At 45.2% G+C, this 15000-nt stretch overlaps 1 protein-coding gene across 1 annotated transcript in view; it reads left to right on the top strand.

Moving 5' to 3' along the window:
• The first annotated feature begins 3345 nt into the window (after nucleotides 1–3345).
• The window catches only part of si:ch211-137a8.4 (apolipoprotein B receptor), a 26956-nt gene continuing 15301 nt past the window's right edge, over nucleotides 3346–15000 (top strand). The window contains exon 1 of the mRNA XM_035621898.2: nucleotides 3346–3480. The gene's annotated coding sequence lies outside the window, so the exon portion shown is untranslated. The remainder of the gene's footprint in view (nucleotides 3481–15000) is intronic.

Raw genomic sequence — 15000 nt, 5'->3', positions numbered from 1 at the left:
CAGAGGATTTTATGTTGTAGTCCACTTCGCTCGTTTTGAACCTTTTCCCAGACAGGAAGTGTCCTGGGAGCAGGGACGAGCTGTAAGTGTGCGTCAGTGAGCAGCTTTTAAACGGATCTTGTGTCGTTGTTCAGGTGTTTCACTCAAAGGCATCTTGACAGCAGTTTTTCCAGCAGGTGCATGAATAGCACAATGAATCATTGATAGTTAAATGGAAACTTCATATTCCACCGTTGTCTTGACACATAGTTTATGTTCCAACACAGGAATGTAGGATATGGAAAATCTGCTCCACATTTTCATGAAAACACTGAAAAAACCCAACTTTTTAGATCACACACAATGTGGGTTTGTTGGATAGTTGTGTCGTCAGGCAGACGGGAGACGAGTTAAACACATTGGGTAATGTTCTGCCTCTAGGGGGCGTCTCATTTAAAACACTGGGGTGGATGGAGTTAGTTGCCGTGACGAATGCTAATCATTAACTGACTTCCTGTCCTTCCCCTCACCACCATCCTCCGCTTTTCATTTAGCGTCCTCGTTTCTTTTCCCCGTTTCCTTTCCGTCCTGCGGGAGACAGAGGAGGGATGAGACGGGAGCAGAGGAAACGGGAGGAGGAGGAGGAGGAAGAGGACGGCTGCTGGTCGCCATGTCAGATTCAGACTTCAGACTCGACACCACGCCAAGTGACACATCTCTGTTCCTGTACATGTCTGTCGCTTAATTTGGATTTCAGTTTGAACGAGACGACAACGCTGACACATCTGCTTCTGCGACTACACTTCACCTTAAAAACAAAAGAAAACGCGCAGCTTACACATGAAAACGTCGCATCCATGCTTAAACAACTGCACATCAGGAAAAACGCTCACCCTCTCTCTTCTATAATCTGCCAGCAGGATTATGAAAAAGTACTGAAGAGGTTTCCATGAAACCGGTGGAGGGATGTGACACGGGCCAAGAAAGAACCCATCTAACATCGTTAGAAGACTGATATCTATGAGTCTGCGGTGCCGAGGGTCAGGATGCCCGGGCTCCCGCCCCGACGCCTTTCTCCACGGCTGGTGGGTCCACGGGAGGGCAGTTCCATGTTTTTATTTTCGGACTTGGCCCAACCGGGACCCATTGGTCAAGTTCCAGCCACCAGAGGCTCAGGCTCAGTGACGAGGTGAGGACATCCGGACGGAGCTCGGAGAAGAGCCGCTGCTCCTTTGTGATCAGTTGAGGTGGTTTGAGCATCTTGTCAGGGCGCCACCTTGGCGTCTTCCATTGGAGGTTTACCGGGCTCGTCCAACTGGGAGGAGAACCTAGAGGTTAGACCCAGAACTCGCTGGAGGGACTACGTATCCCATCAGGCCTCGGGATCTCCCAGGAGGAGCTGGAAAGCTGTGGCCGGGGAGAGGGATGTCTGGAACACCCGGCTGAGTCGACTGCCTCCGCGACCCAATCCCCGATAAGCGGAAGAAGATGGATGGATGGATGGATGCATATCTATGAGTGTATGATATTTGGTTTGATTGGATTTAAGGACTGTTGGACGTTGGCGGAGGTCTGAGCTGTTCCTACTTGACCAGAAACACACATTGAGACAAATTAACATTCTCCTGCCAAAGCAACTTTTATCTTTTGTTCGTGGCGCTTCTGTGAAGTGGGAGGAGGGCGGCACGGTTTTGCTAAGAAGCATAATTCTGCCACAAAGATCAGACTCAGCACACTGTGATTAAAATGAGTTAAGCGCAGCCATAAAGAGTCTGTTATGACATTAATCACAAATGATCTGAGAATGTGTTTTTAATGTGGTGTGAAACCGACTCTGTCACCAGCTGAAGCCCAGATTACTTTCAGTGACAAGGTTCTTTAAGTCCTCGCTTTCAACAGTTTCTGCACCGGCAGCTGTGGTTCTGTTGAAGTACAGCAGAGACGGTGATTATGGAAAATAAAATGGGGTTGGAGTAAAGATACGTGTTGGGACGACCCAAACATTTGGTTCGGTTGAGAGAAAGTGATTAGTTAAAAAACAACCAAGCCTCTGGATGAAGGAGTGCACTCAGCGGTCTACGAGTCGAGTGTGAAATGACGGACACTTCTCAACCTCATCGGTCGCCATCGTGGCTACGTAGCGGAAGACGAGGGACCGACCGACAAATTGTCAGACTTGTGAAAGTGGCGGCCGAGGCGAGTGGACATGGCGTCTACAGTACATCACCTGACTGCTGACTTGCAAAACTGTGGCTTCTGAACACTGACGTCCACGACGTCCCACCTCATTACCGCCAGCTCACGAGTTCCATCTGAAGGCAAAGACCACGACGCCAGTGAGAGTAGTGTGTGTACAGTGTGTGTACATCAGTGTGTGTACATCAGTGTGTGCACAGTTGACTGGTGCAGAAACATCCAATATGGACGTAAATCACAAAGATACACAAACAAAACCATTCCAATCATAACAACTGTAAACAATGCAGGGCGTGAGTGTGTGTGTGTGTGAGGTGAAGACACACACACACACTGGTGCTGCTGCAGCCGCCGCTGGACTGAGATGCGACGGAGCTGCAGTGCAACTGGAACTGAGCCACGCTCCGTCTGCTGAGGACGAGACGACGACGACAGGGACACAGTCAGCGTGTCTCACCATCGTCTTCCTCTCTGAGTGCCCCCCCCTCCTTCCCCCTTCTTGTTGGCCCTGATGCCCCCATTGTTCTCTCGCCTTCACACACACACACACACACACACACACACACACACACACGCACACTGGTACTAAACAATGCCTGAAACGTGAATGGAGCAGCCACAGGGAGAGTTGTAAGCTGTTGGCGCTCAGACTGGAGCTGACTCTCTCTCTCTCTCTCTCTCTCTCTCTCTCTCTCTTTATTTTAAAACCCACATGAACAGCTCACGCGCATCATATCGGGCCACAAGGAAAATTAACCACCGAGAAGATCATTTCTCTCCAAACCCTCTTAACTGTTGAGGAGGAGGGGGGAGGGGGTGAAATTAAGGGAGAAAAGAGGGGGGGCGGGGTTGATGGTGGTCTTCACGGTTGCTAAGGGCAACCATAGGGGAACGAGTGAGGTAGAAGGCGTCCTGTGAGTGCACGTGAGTGTGTGTGTGTGTGTGTGTGTGTGTGTGTGTGTGCGCCAACGTCCCGCTGCGCGACCCCTCGCGCCAATTTCATCTCAAACAATTGGCTGAGAGAGAGAGAGAAGAACAGAAGGAGAGAGAGAGAGAGAGAGAGAGACAGACAGTGAGAGAGAGACCAAGGCACAGACGGAGAGAGAGAGAGAGAGAGAGAGACAGTGAGAGAGAGAGAGAGAGAGAGAGAGACACAGACGGAGAGACAGAGAGCGAGAGAGAGAGAGAGAGAGAGAGAGAGAGAGAGAGAGAGAGAGGCGTCTCTTCGCGTCCGGCACAACGAGCTCATTACCGTTTCTCTCTCTCTGCGCGCCTGGAAACGGATTTACGCGGCACGAACCGGAGGTTTGTTATTTATCTTTTCTCTGTTTCTCATCATCTCCTCCGCTGTTTGATCCATGTTCCCCCCCTCCTCCTCCTCCTCTTCTTCTTCACCATCCTCCTCTTCCTCCTCCTCATCACCCTCTCATTGCACCGTGCTCTTCTCCGGCTCCGGTGCAGCTGCAGGCTACAGGTTCTCGGGACCGTGTTTGACGGTGATCAGCCGTTAGCGGTCACATGAACCTGCGGGGGGAGGGGGGTCGTCCGGGGGGGTCGTCCGCTCCTGCCGGTGCGGGGCTCGGAGGGACAATGAGCCGCGGGGCCGAAGCTGCGCGCTCCGGTGTCGGTGGAGGCGACGAGGAATTTAAAAAAAAAGAAAAGAAAAACATCATCAGACAGAGGAAAAAAAAAAGAAATATGAAAGAGTTTGTGACGGAGCAGCTCGGGTCAATCAACTCGGTGTGTGTGTGTGTGTGTGTGTGTGTTGGCGCGCACTTTCTTCGCGTTAAGGAGCAACAGAGATGGATGATTCGAATCAACGTGTTTCAATGTTCATGTGGACAAGAGTGTGTCAAATGTTCAATCTGCCTCTGTGCATCTGACGTGTGTGTGTGCGTGTGTGTGCGTGTGTCACCGGTTCGTGTGTGTGTGTCAGTCTGGAGGATAATTCCCAAATCTTGAGGCGCCTGAAGTTGTTTATGCGCCTCGACAACAACAACAACAACAACAACAACAACAACAACAACTGTAAAATAAAACAGAATATTACACAATGCGCGCGCAGAGAGACAGAGGGGGGGGGGGGGGGGGGGGGGGGGGAGAGAAGGGGCGCGAGGGTCTCAGCCATTGTCGATGACGTGACCACGCGTCCATGTGTGAAATGTGAACGAGGTCAATGAACACCATCATTAATTATGATCATGATGATTATGAGTGTGATGAAGTTACAGGTCTGGAGGGAGGAGCCCCCCCCCCCCCCCCCCCCCCCCCCCCCCCCCCCCCCCCCCTTGTGGCGCCTCACTTGTTTTGCTCAGAGGATTTTATTTTCACTGAGCTGCTCTTCATCATCATCATCATCATCATCAGCATCACTGATCATCATCACTGCTGCTGTTTTATTATTATTATTATTATTATTATTGTCGTTATTATTATAATTATCGATCGGTGGCCGCACGTGCAGCAGCGTCACAGTCGGAGTCTATTGTGTCCCTCGAGTCGAAGCTGATGAATCATATCTCCATGTGACGTTCTGATAGTATTACACCTCAGTGTGTGTGTGTGTGTGTGTGTGACCTTCTCCACTCTCTCATCTCACATTTGAATATTGACTTTTTAAAAATATTTGTTGAACCTTTAATCACCACAGCGACTTATTTCCCCCTCTAATAATATTTATTATAATAATTCTTATTATTGTCTGTGTATTGAAGAAGGAAGTAGATAAATAAAAACATGTCGCCATATTAGAAGCTTCTTTTTTATTGCCCCCAAAATGGAGGGGGAGGAGGCTCCGAGCAGCCCATTAGCAATGCAAATGAGTTTTTTTTCTTCTTCTTCTTCTTCTTCTTCTTCCAACGCGGGCTCGGGCACCTGCTGTCGCGGGCGCGCGCGCGGCTGGAGGGCTGACTCCCCCTCCGCCTCGTGAGCGCGCCTCCCTCAGTAGAATTATGTTCCAGTTCCACAGCGCGCGCACACGCTGCTGGAGCTTTGACGGGATGAGAGGCACAATAATATGGGCTGTTTATACATTATGGATAGAAATATGACTTATATATATCTATAGATAGTATATATATAATATGACTTATATATATCTATAGATAGTATCTATATAATATGATTTATATATATCTATAGATAGTATCTATATAATATGATTTATATATCTATAGATAGTATATATATAAATCATATATATAGATATATATATATATATCTATATATATATAGATATAGATATAGATATAGGGGAAGTAGAGCTCCTCTCTCCCCCTTTGAAACCGTCTGTTTGTCTTGCGGAGGAGGGGGAGGACAGGGTGAGACAAGTGAAGGAGACAAATGAAGGAGAGAAGAGGGTGAGACAAGTGAAGGAGACAAGTGAAGGAGAGAAATGAAGGAGACAAGTGAAGGAGACAAGTGAAGGAGACAAGTGAAGGAGACAAGTGAAGGAGAGAAGAGAGTGAGACAAGTGAAGGAGACAAGTGAAGGAGACAAGTGAAGGAGAGAAGAGAGTGAGACAAGTGAAGGAGACAAGTGAAGGAGACAAGTGAAGGAGAGAAGAGAGTGAGACAAGTGAAGGAGACAAGTGAAGGAGAGAAGAGAGTGAGACAAGTGAAGGAGAGAAGAGAGTGAGACAAGTGAAGGAGACAAGTGAAGGAGAGAAGAGAGTGAGACAAGTGAAGGAGACAAGTGAAGGAGAGAAGAGAGTGAGACAAGTGAAGGAGAGAAGAGAGTGAGACAAGTGAAGGAGACAAGTGAAGGAGACAAGTGAAGGAGAGAAGAGAGTGAGACAAGTGAAGGAGACAAGTGAAGGAGAGAAGAGAGTGAGACAAGTGAAGGAGAGAAGAGAGTGAGACAAGTGAAGGAGACAAGTGAAGGAGACAAGTGAAGGAGAGAAGAGAGTGAGACAAGTGAAGGAGAGAAGAGAGTGAGACAAGTAAAGGAGACAAGTGAAGGAGACAAGTGAAGGAGAGAAGAGAGTGAGACAAGTGAAGGAGACAAGTGAAGGAGACAAGTGAAGGAGACAAGTGAAGGAGAGAAGAGAGTGAGACAAGTAAAGGAGACAAGTGATGGAGAGAAGAGAAGGAGACAAGTGAAGGAGAGAAGAGAGTGAGACAAGTGAAGGAGACAAGTGAAGGAGACAAGTGATGGAGACAAGTGAAGGAGACAAGTGAAGGAGACAAGTGAAGGAGACAAGTGATGGAGACAAGTGAAGGAGACAAGTGAAGGAGACAAGTGAAGGAGACAAGTGAAGTGACCTGCAGGAGGATTCATTTGGTTTGTCGCCGCCGAACTTCTCCAGCTGATCATTTACATTAAGAGAAATATGAATATATTTTTTGAAGTCTGAAATGTTTTGTTGAAATATGCAAATGATCCAGTGTGTATTTAAATCTATTTGAATTATTTAAATACGTGCTAAATTTGCGTAACACAACAAGAGAAATTTGGATCAAGTCGGGTTCAAATGTCTTGTTTCATTTCATGGACGTATTAAAATCAACAGAATATCTGTTTTTAATCCCTCAGAATAAATCATATCCTAATGTGTCAATAAGCAGATTGAAGGTTTCGCTCTGAGTTACAGAGAATTACACGTAATAAATCTCAAAAGAGTAAAAGTTCAGTTTTGTCCTTGGTTACAAGCTGACTTTTCATTTGTAGGGAATAAAATTGATTTTTAATTTCTCAACGTGAAACAGAAAAGGGAACATTTCATTCACAAAATATACTGAGGGAAGAAGAGACGAGTGGAAGGCGGTGGATGAAAGGAAACGAACGAGACAGGGAAAAGAAAAATGAAAAGGAAGAAGAAGAAGAATGGGATTAGAGGAATGAAAGGAAGATGAGAGGAGGAGACGTGACAGGAGAGAGGGGAAGGAAAGGAGGGATGATGGATTCTGAAAGGGGAAAGAAAAGGAGAGGAGGATGAGAGGAAGGTGAAGAGGAGGATGAGAGGAAGGTGAAGAGAGGAGAGAGGAGTCGAGGGGACGAGGCAAGTTTAGGGAGGAGAGGTGAAGAAGAGAAAGAAAGATGGAGGTTGAAAGGAGGAAGAGAGAAGAATTGAGAGGAGGTGAAGGACAAATGAAGAGAGTTAGGGATGGCGGCGCGGTGCGCCAGCGGATAAACTGCAGAGAATCGAACGGGCGCACGCGGCGGGAAGCGGCTGGGTGGGACGTAGAACGTGGCGAAGAGGAAGTGGCGCCACACGTTGGTCACGAGGGTCGAGCACAGACGACTCGCCGCCGCTCACAGGGCGGCCATCTTTACCTTGTGATGTCATCAGCTGGCTACAGCATTTTCAATATTTAACATATATTATATTTTTACAGTTACTGAGTCGCTGCCTTCTCCATTTTTATTTCTATTGTGAAGTCGTCTTTAATTCATATGTAAAATATGAAAAATATTTAAATTTGCGTGATGTATATTCATCTCTCAGTCTCTGTTTTTTTATTCTTCTCCAATATGCTGAAAATTAAATCAGCTTTTGTTTACTAATCGGCGGCAGCGAGCGTCAGATGCACAGTGCGTCACCATGACGATGTCCACTGGGATGGATTTACAGGACGTGGGTTGTTTCAAACGTATGGAAACCGAAACGTCAGGGTAGGGTCTCTAAACATAACTATATATATATATATATATATATATATATATATATACACACACACCTTCTTCTTGTAAATGGACTGGATCAGTTCAAAATCATAAACCAGCGTTTACATTATCAATATTCAGCAGGAAATTGTTCAAATATGAAGAGTTTGGTTTGTTTGTTCCAGCAGCAGCTCTTAAGGTTCAGGAAGCAGAGGATTATGGGTAATATCTGGATATCTAGAGCCCGACCGATATGGATTTTTGGGAGCACAGATTTACGAAACAGATACATCGGCCGATATGTATATATATTAATCTGTCAATGATTCCCAACATATCAAACCTTTATGAAAGAAATGTAATTGAGGTTTGATATTTAAATTTTAACCATAAAGTCTATCATAAATAACTATAAATAGAAAATAAGACCAAATATACATAACTTGAATTAACAAGAAAAAATCACTAATTCTTCGCAAAAATTTTTAAGAAAAATGCAAAAAAACTTCAGCATTGTTTGTTCTGTACAGTAAAAGATTTCATATCGGTAAATCATAAGCTCTGATACCGATATGATAAGAACCGATACATCGACCGGGCTCTAGTAATATCCAGCGTTCAGTTGTGTCCACTCAGAAGCTGCAGGGGGCGCTGACACCTTCGTCTCTTCTGCAGATGAACTCGATCGGCCATGACATTAATTCATTTATTGACTTTTGGCCCCGAAGCAAAGTTCCAGACAAACGTCTGTTTTAAGATTTTGAGTTATTTCCTGTTTTTCGTTGTTTTTTATCATCATGAACATCTTTGTGTTTCGAGCTGCTGAGTGATTTGTCGTCTGACACAGAGACATCGGTAACGACGTTAAAGCTCCAGTGTGTAATATTCAGAAGAACTAATTCACAGAAGTTGAATATATTGTCCATAACTCTGTTCATATAAGAGTTAAATATAGTTCCATGAGGTGGACCGACCTCCGTGTGAGTCTCCATGTTTCTACGTCGTGTTGAATACAGTTGTTGAACTAAACGCTCCAGAATACGTCGCGTTCACGCTGAATTTTCAGACGCTGCCGGAAACAGGAAGTGAAATCAGCGGTGCGACACCATAAAGTGTCCCCTGTCGGTCGCTCAATTGGTTGCACTTTGTAATTTTACCACCAGATGGCGCCAGAAAATTACAAAAGTTACACACTCGGTTTTTAATGTTTGCCGATATAAAAAGTTATATTTTACACGATGCAGAAAGCATGTATTTTACGCTAAGATTAATTTCAAGATCTAAATATTTTTGTATTTATAGTTATTTATACTACAGTTTAAGGTTAAAGTGTAAAATGTCGCGCCTCAACTACATTTCTTTGTCATAAGCGTTTGATAGCGACATCTTAGGAATCAATGACAATTAGAAATAAATAATAACTACACATATATATATATATACACATTCATCACATATATATATCCGCCCAAATATATATATAAAGGTATATATATATATATATCCCCCAAAAAATACATACAAGTCGGACTCTACGGTCACAAGATGCTCTGGGAAACGTTGATGTGTTTTTCCTAATCATAAATATTAATAATGAAGAGAAAAATTAAGATTTGAAATGAATGATTGGTTCTGTCTGACTTTTTTTTTTGCCTCAAAATGAATCATTCATGTCCGTCCGTGTTTTGCTGCACAGTTTCAGACGCAGACAGGAAGAGATTATTTGAGCAGAAAATGAAATATGAAAAAAAACAAAAACCCTCTGCTGGAAAGACTTAGAAGAAGATAACATCAAATCGGTATTAAGCTTCACAGACAGATAACGTGGCCATGGATAAAATATTTAGCTGGCTTTCCAAATCAGCCTCTGTGTGTGTGAGTGTGTGTGTGTGTGTGTGTGTGTGTGTGTGTGTGTGCACCCCCCCCCCCCCCCCCCAAATCCTAACTGGCATGCCTGTTCGCTGGAAAACAGGGTCAGGCTGGAGAGAAAAAAAAGGGAAAGATAGAGCGAGCACATGATGGGCAGATAAAGACTCGTCTGTGTCGGGGGGGTGGGGGGCGAAGAGGAGGAGGAGGAGGGCAGCGCGATGAAGGGGCCTCTCTGTTGAAGGAGGGAGCGCGGCTCTATAGAAATCTCCCATGGCCCGACAGAAACAAGGCATTTAGTCTGCGAGTCGGCCTCTGAAGCGCCATAATAGGCTCATAATGACGCCACCATGGACGGCCAGAAAAAGACGGAATGTCCCTTTAAACTGGAGGCTTGTTGTTGTGTGGAGAGGCGGAGGAAGGGGAGGTGGGCGGTACCTCGAATATATCCGGTGTATTTCGTGACTATATCGCGAATACGGCGACTACAAGTACGACCTGCTTTGAAGTTCACAATTGTCCCGATCGAAACCATTCACGAATACAATTAAGATTAAGAATGTTTTAGTACAGACACGGGTTTCAGGGACGACTAGAATCATCATACTGGTGGGATTGTCTGCATCAAAGGGTTAAATTGTGTTACAAATATATTGCAATATATATATCGTGTATCGCGATATAACAAAAATATATTGCCATATTATTTAAAGGCCATATCGCCCCTGACGGAGGTGGAGGTTTTTAAAAAACTTTTATTGAAATATCATTTTGCTGTACGTGTGAAAAGAAAACAGTGTGTTCCATGTTTGTTCAGTGGAACTCTTGAGCAGCCCGCTTTTTAAATATGGAGCAAGAAGTTTTGATAATCACCTCCGCAAAGGAGGTTGAGATCGTTTGTTTGATTGATTATTCAAAAAGTTATGGATGGATTTGAATGAAAATTTCTATCTAAGATTTGTCACATGGAATAATGATTGGAAGGAGAAACATGTAGGTGTTTGTCAGCTTGATGAAAAGCTCCTGAACAGATTTCCAGTGACAACAAGCAAGAATCCACGACGTGCTGGTGTGGATTCAGGACTCATCACTGTCCTTAACATTTATTTGACAATAATAGGGAGGGAATAATGTTTAAAGGGACTGATATCTACGAGTCAGTGAGGCTTGTTGGGATTTAATCTGGGCCTTGGTGGAGATATAAACTCTGTGTTAATACACAGTTTGTATTTCAGAGCAGGACGTTTTTAATGATACGTCTGGATGACGGTTCATTTGTCGTGGGTCCGTGTGATGGGTTTGTTGGAGGAAAGACAAATTGAAGGTTTAACATTTATCCCCACGTTACACCTGAGTGATAATTCTTTATCTCAACGTTCAGGCGTAAAGGCACCGGAGGGCAGGTTGTGTTCAGAGACGTGAAACTAGGACAGAAACTACGTGGGTGGAAACAATAATCAAACGTGACTGTTCTCGACTAGCGAGCTAACAGCTGTTAGCACAGGAAGCAGCTCATCCAGGACACATGGACGGATTCAAGGAAACACAACAACACAGATTCACTGATGGCGGCCATCTTGTTTTTGTGTGTTCCGTGGGGGGACCAATCGAGATATTAGACGTGTGAATGTGAGTCGCAGAGTTTCGTTTGTGTTGCTCAGGTTTGTGAACGAGTGAAGTCGCAGGCGGAGGCTCAGAAGTCGAACCTGACCTTTACTGACGGAGAGAACGTTTGGCACGTTTGGCGTCGAAGTGGATTGTTGGAAACAGGAAATGGCGGCGGTTCAGTCGTGATGCGCCTCCGCCTCCAGTCGCCCACAGTTTCAGTCCTCCAGCCAGTTTGATACTGCAAAGGTTGTGTTTGTAGTTTTCGGAGAAAGGAGCCGGACATTTTTACAGTTACAACATTTGGGTGAAGAATTAAGAAGAGCACCATTGTGTAGTTTATATTCAGTGAGTTAGAAACAGCAATGAGAACTGGCTGCTTCAGGTTCTGTATTTATTCATTCATTTCTTCTGCGGATTCTGAAAGCTGCTGAACTAGTTTGTGTTGGAGACAAAATGGAGAAGCTGATGTCGTTTCTTCACGCAGCGAAACTGAGAGTTGTTTGAAAACCTCCCGTGTCTGAAAATCCACACGGAAGATCCCAGATGTTTTCTGCTGCGACGACTCAACCAAACCTGTTCAATTCTCACCCACCACAGATGAATCACTCTTCATTTCTTTCATATGAATGATGAAATATCAAACATTAGTTAAAGTGCTGCTGTTTGTGAATATGACTCATTTACCTTATGTTTCTCTACAACTGGCATCGTGTGCTTCAGGTTTTCATCTCAAAGACCCAGAGAACAGTCGTTCGTTCATCTCGGTGACTCCACCACATTCATCATCTCACATACTTTGCTTCGTCTTCGACTCAAAGAAAGCGAGCGACTGCAAACATCCCAGGCAGCTGTAGAACGAAACTCACCTGCTCCGGGTTTTGTCGTGACGTGGTCCCACAGTCAGTCCGACGGCTCCGTCCTCACATGACTCTGAACGCAGAGAGAAGACTTGTTTGTCGTTGCGCAGTGGAACGTTCTCCATGGACGTCACGTCCCTTCACCAAGATCTGTCGCTGTTTGTGCTGCGGTGAGTTGCTGCAACAGGGGGTGTGTTCACCTCGTCCTCTTCCTGATTGGTTCTTATCAGGCAAAGCGTCGCTAACACTTCCTGTCAGTAACAGTTCCACCTCCTCGTCGTCGGCTTCCCTGCTCGGACTTTTCACCATCGCTGTTACCAAGCAACCGACTGCAGAGGGGAGACAATCTACTTCCTGTTTACATCACACGATGAGGCAGTGTTGGCGAACGGTCACGTGACGTGTCAGTGTGGGGGCGGAGCTCCAGTCCAACTGCTCAGCTCAGTAGCGTCCAGGCGACGACGCCGGCCGACAGAACTCTTTGGCGAGTGACAAAAGTCGATCTGCTTGTCTCGCGTTTCACTCGCTTTCATTTTGACGAAGCGCTCGGCGCTGGGAGTTAACAGAGTGTTTGTCAGGTGATTTAAATGTATAGTGACCTGAAGCTCGAGCAGTCGCCGTTGTTCAGACCAGAGCAGAGGTGTGTCTGTGTGTGTGTCTGTGTGTGTGTCTGTCTGTCTGTCTGTCTGTCTGTCTGTGTGTGTGTGTGTGTGTGTGTCTGTGTGTGTGTCTGTGTGTGTCTGTGTGTGTGTCTGTGTGTGTGTCTGTCTGTCTGTCTGTCTGTCTGTGTGTCTGTGTGTGTGTGTGTGTGTGTGTGTGTGTGTGTGTCTGTGTGTGTGTGTGTGTGTGTGCGTGCAGCCTCTCCTCATCCCTCTGATGGATTTAACAGGTTTAAATCGAGTGTCATCCCTCTGGAGAACTTCCTTGGTCCCTGCAGGTGAAATCCTCTTTCCACTCGACCCCGTCCACTCCTGGAGGTCGAATGTCACAGGTGAAGGTCGGACTCCAACCTGCGCAGGTTGGGGGGTTTGGCTCAAGGACACGTCAGCGGAGGGGGGTTGGGTTGAGTTCAATAATCCTGCCGCTCTGCAACGGGCGACGCTCCGCCACTGAAGAGCCGGACTGGAACCTGTTGTCACCTTTCACACCTGAAACATTTGACCACTTTCTTTTTAAAACATCATCAATCCGTCACAGTGGGTTTATTCAGTGTGGTGCAGCCGTCTTCCTCTCTCTATTAGCAGCTGCGAGTCAGCAGTTTGTAAGTCTGCTGTTTGTCCTGAGTTTAGTTTGTTTGACCGGATCAGGTTTCGAAACCTGTTGCAGCAATAATCAGCTGTTGCGTCACCGACATCATCTGCAGCAGCAGCGGCATGTTCTTCAGAAGTACATGTGGATTCAGGTGGAGATTTTGATATCGAAGGAGTTTTGACATTGGTTCAAAAACAAGACTTAAGAGGCTACAACCAATGCCACTGGCTCTGTGAGGCTAAATTAGCTCAACGCTAATGTCAGCTTGCTACCATGCCGATGATTAGCTGGAACAACGTTCACGTGTAGATTAATATTATGATTTATATATTTATTCACTTTTGATATGTTTTAAAATAAGACTAAGAGTCAACAAACTATGCTAGCTGCTCTAGCCACAGCCAAAGTGGAGCTAAACGCTGTATGTTAGCTTGCTGCCATGCAGCTGTTTACCTAACGTTCACGTCTGAGTTAAGTGTGTGGAATAAAATTATGATTTTTAATTAAGAAACCGTGCTAGCTGATCCAACCACGGCCACGATGGAGCTAAAGGCTAATGTTTACACTAGTATGCTTGTTGTTAGCATAGCCAATCATACGTTAGCATGAAGATTTGCCCGTTAACATTTGCTAACGAGCAGAAGGTAGAAACAGGAAGTACAGCTGATGGGAACTATACAGATTTGCAATTTGGTCGTAAACCAAAATGGGTCCGATAAGAAAAAGGACGAATTGCAGCTTTGACCTGATGATGCCGCTAAATTAATTAAATCCTCACAATCAGAGGGATTCATCCTCTGGGAGCCATGATCGTCTGTTTCATGCTAATACAGCAACTACATATAAAGATATTTGAGGTTTTAAGAATAATCTTTTTATGGCATCAAACCATTAAAATCTTGTGATAAATGCTGTTCGATCATAAGACAAAATGTTTCCTGCAGTAACTGAAAACAAGAGGTTTGACCTCGGATCTGGACTTTTGTGCATTTTCAGATGTGGTGTCACGGTGGTCTCTTCAACCACGTTGTAACTCAGGAATTTCTTCCTGCTTCATGTCATTTTCTGTCCGATGAATAATCAGGAACAATCACTTGGCCGTGAACCGGCACGCAGAACTCTTCCTCGCCATTGTGGGGTTGTTTCTGTTGTTGTTGTTGAAGGAACTGATTTGATAAATGAATGGACCAGTAACAGCGATGCACATGGAAGCTTTTCCAGAGCAGCTCCCGATGCTAAAACTACCACAGCAGGGATAATGAAGGAACTGCATTTTGAAAATATAGGTCCGTATGGTAATGAGGGCACAAAAGAGAAGAGTTTAAAAAAAGACAATTGGCTTCAAGGCAGATATTGAGTCCACGACATCTGCAGCAAAGAAGAGAAGATCACAACGACGTTGGATGTAACATGTGGAGGGTGACACCCAGTTATTTCCCTTGTATGATCTACAAATTCATCATTGAGTTTATAATATCATCATCATATAATGTCAGACAACACTAGACGAAGCCTGTTGCAAGGAGACACATTCAAAAAGCTAGTTTTGGGTTCTTCAACAAAGGTTTGCGGTCGTGGAATTCTCATGGTGCGTTGGGATCCAAGCGCAAAGTGAATTGTTGCGTCTCGTTTCTCACGC

This window comes from Scophthalmus maximus, chromosome 11 (assembly GCF_022379125.1).
Source record: "Scophthalmus maximus strain ysfricsl-2021 chromosome 11, ASM2237912v1, whole genome shotgun sequence".
Lineage (NCBI taxonomy): Eukaryota > Metazoa > Chordata > Actinopteri > Pleuronectiformes > Scophthalmidae > Scophthalmus > Scophthalmus maximus.
This window is presented reverse-complemented; position numbering and strand designations above follow the sequence as displayed.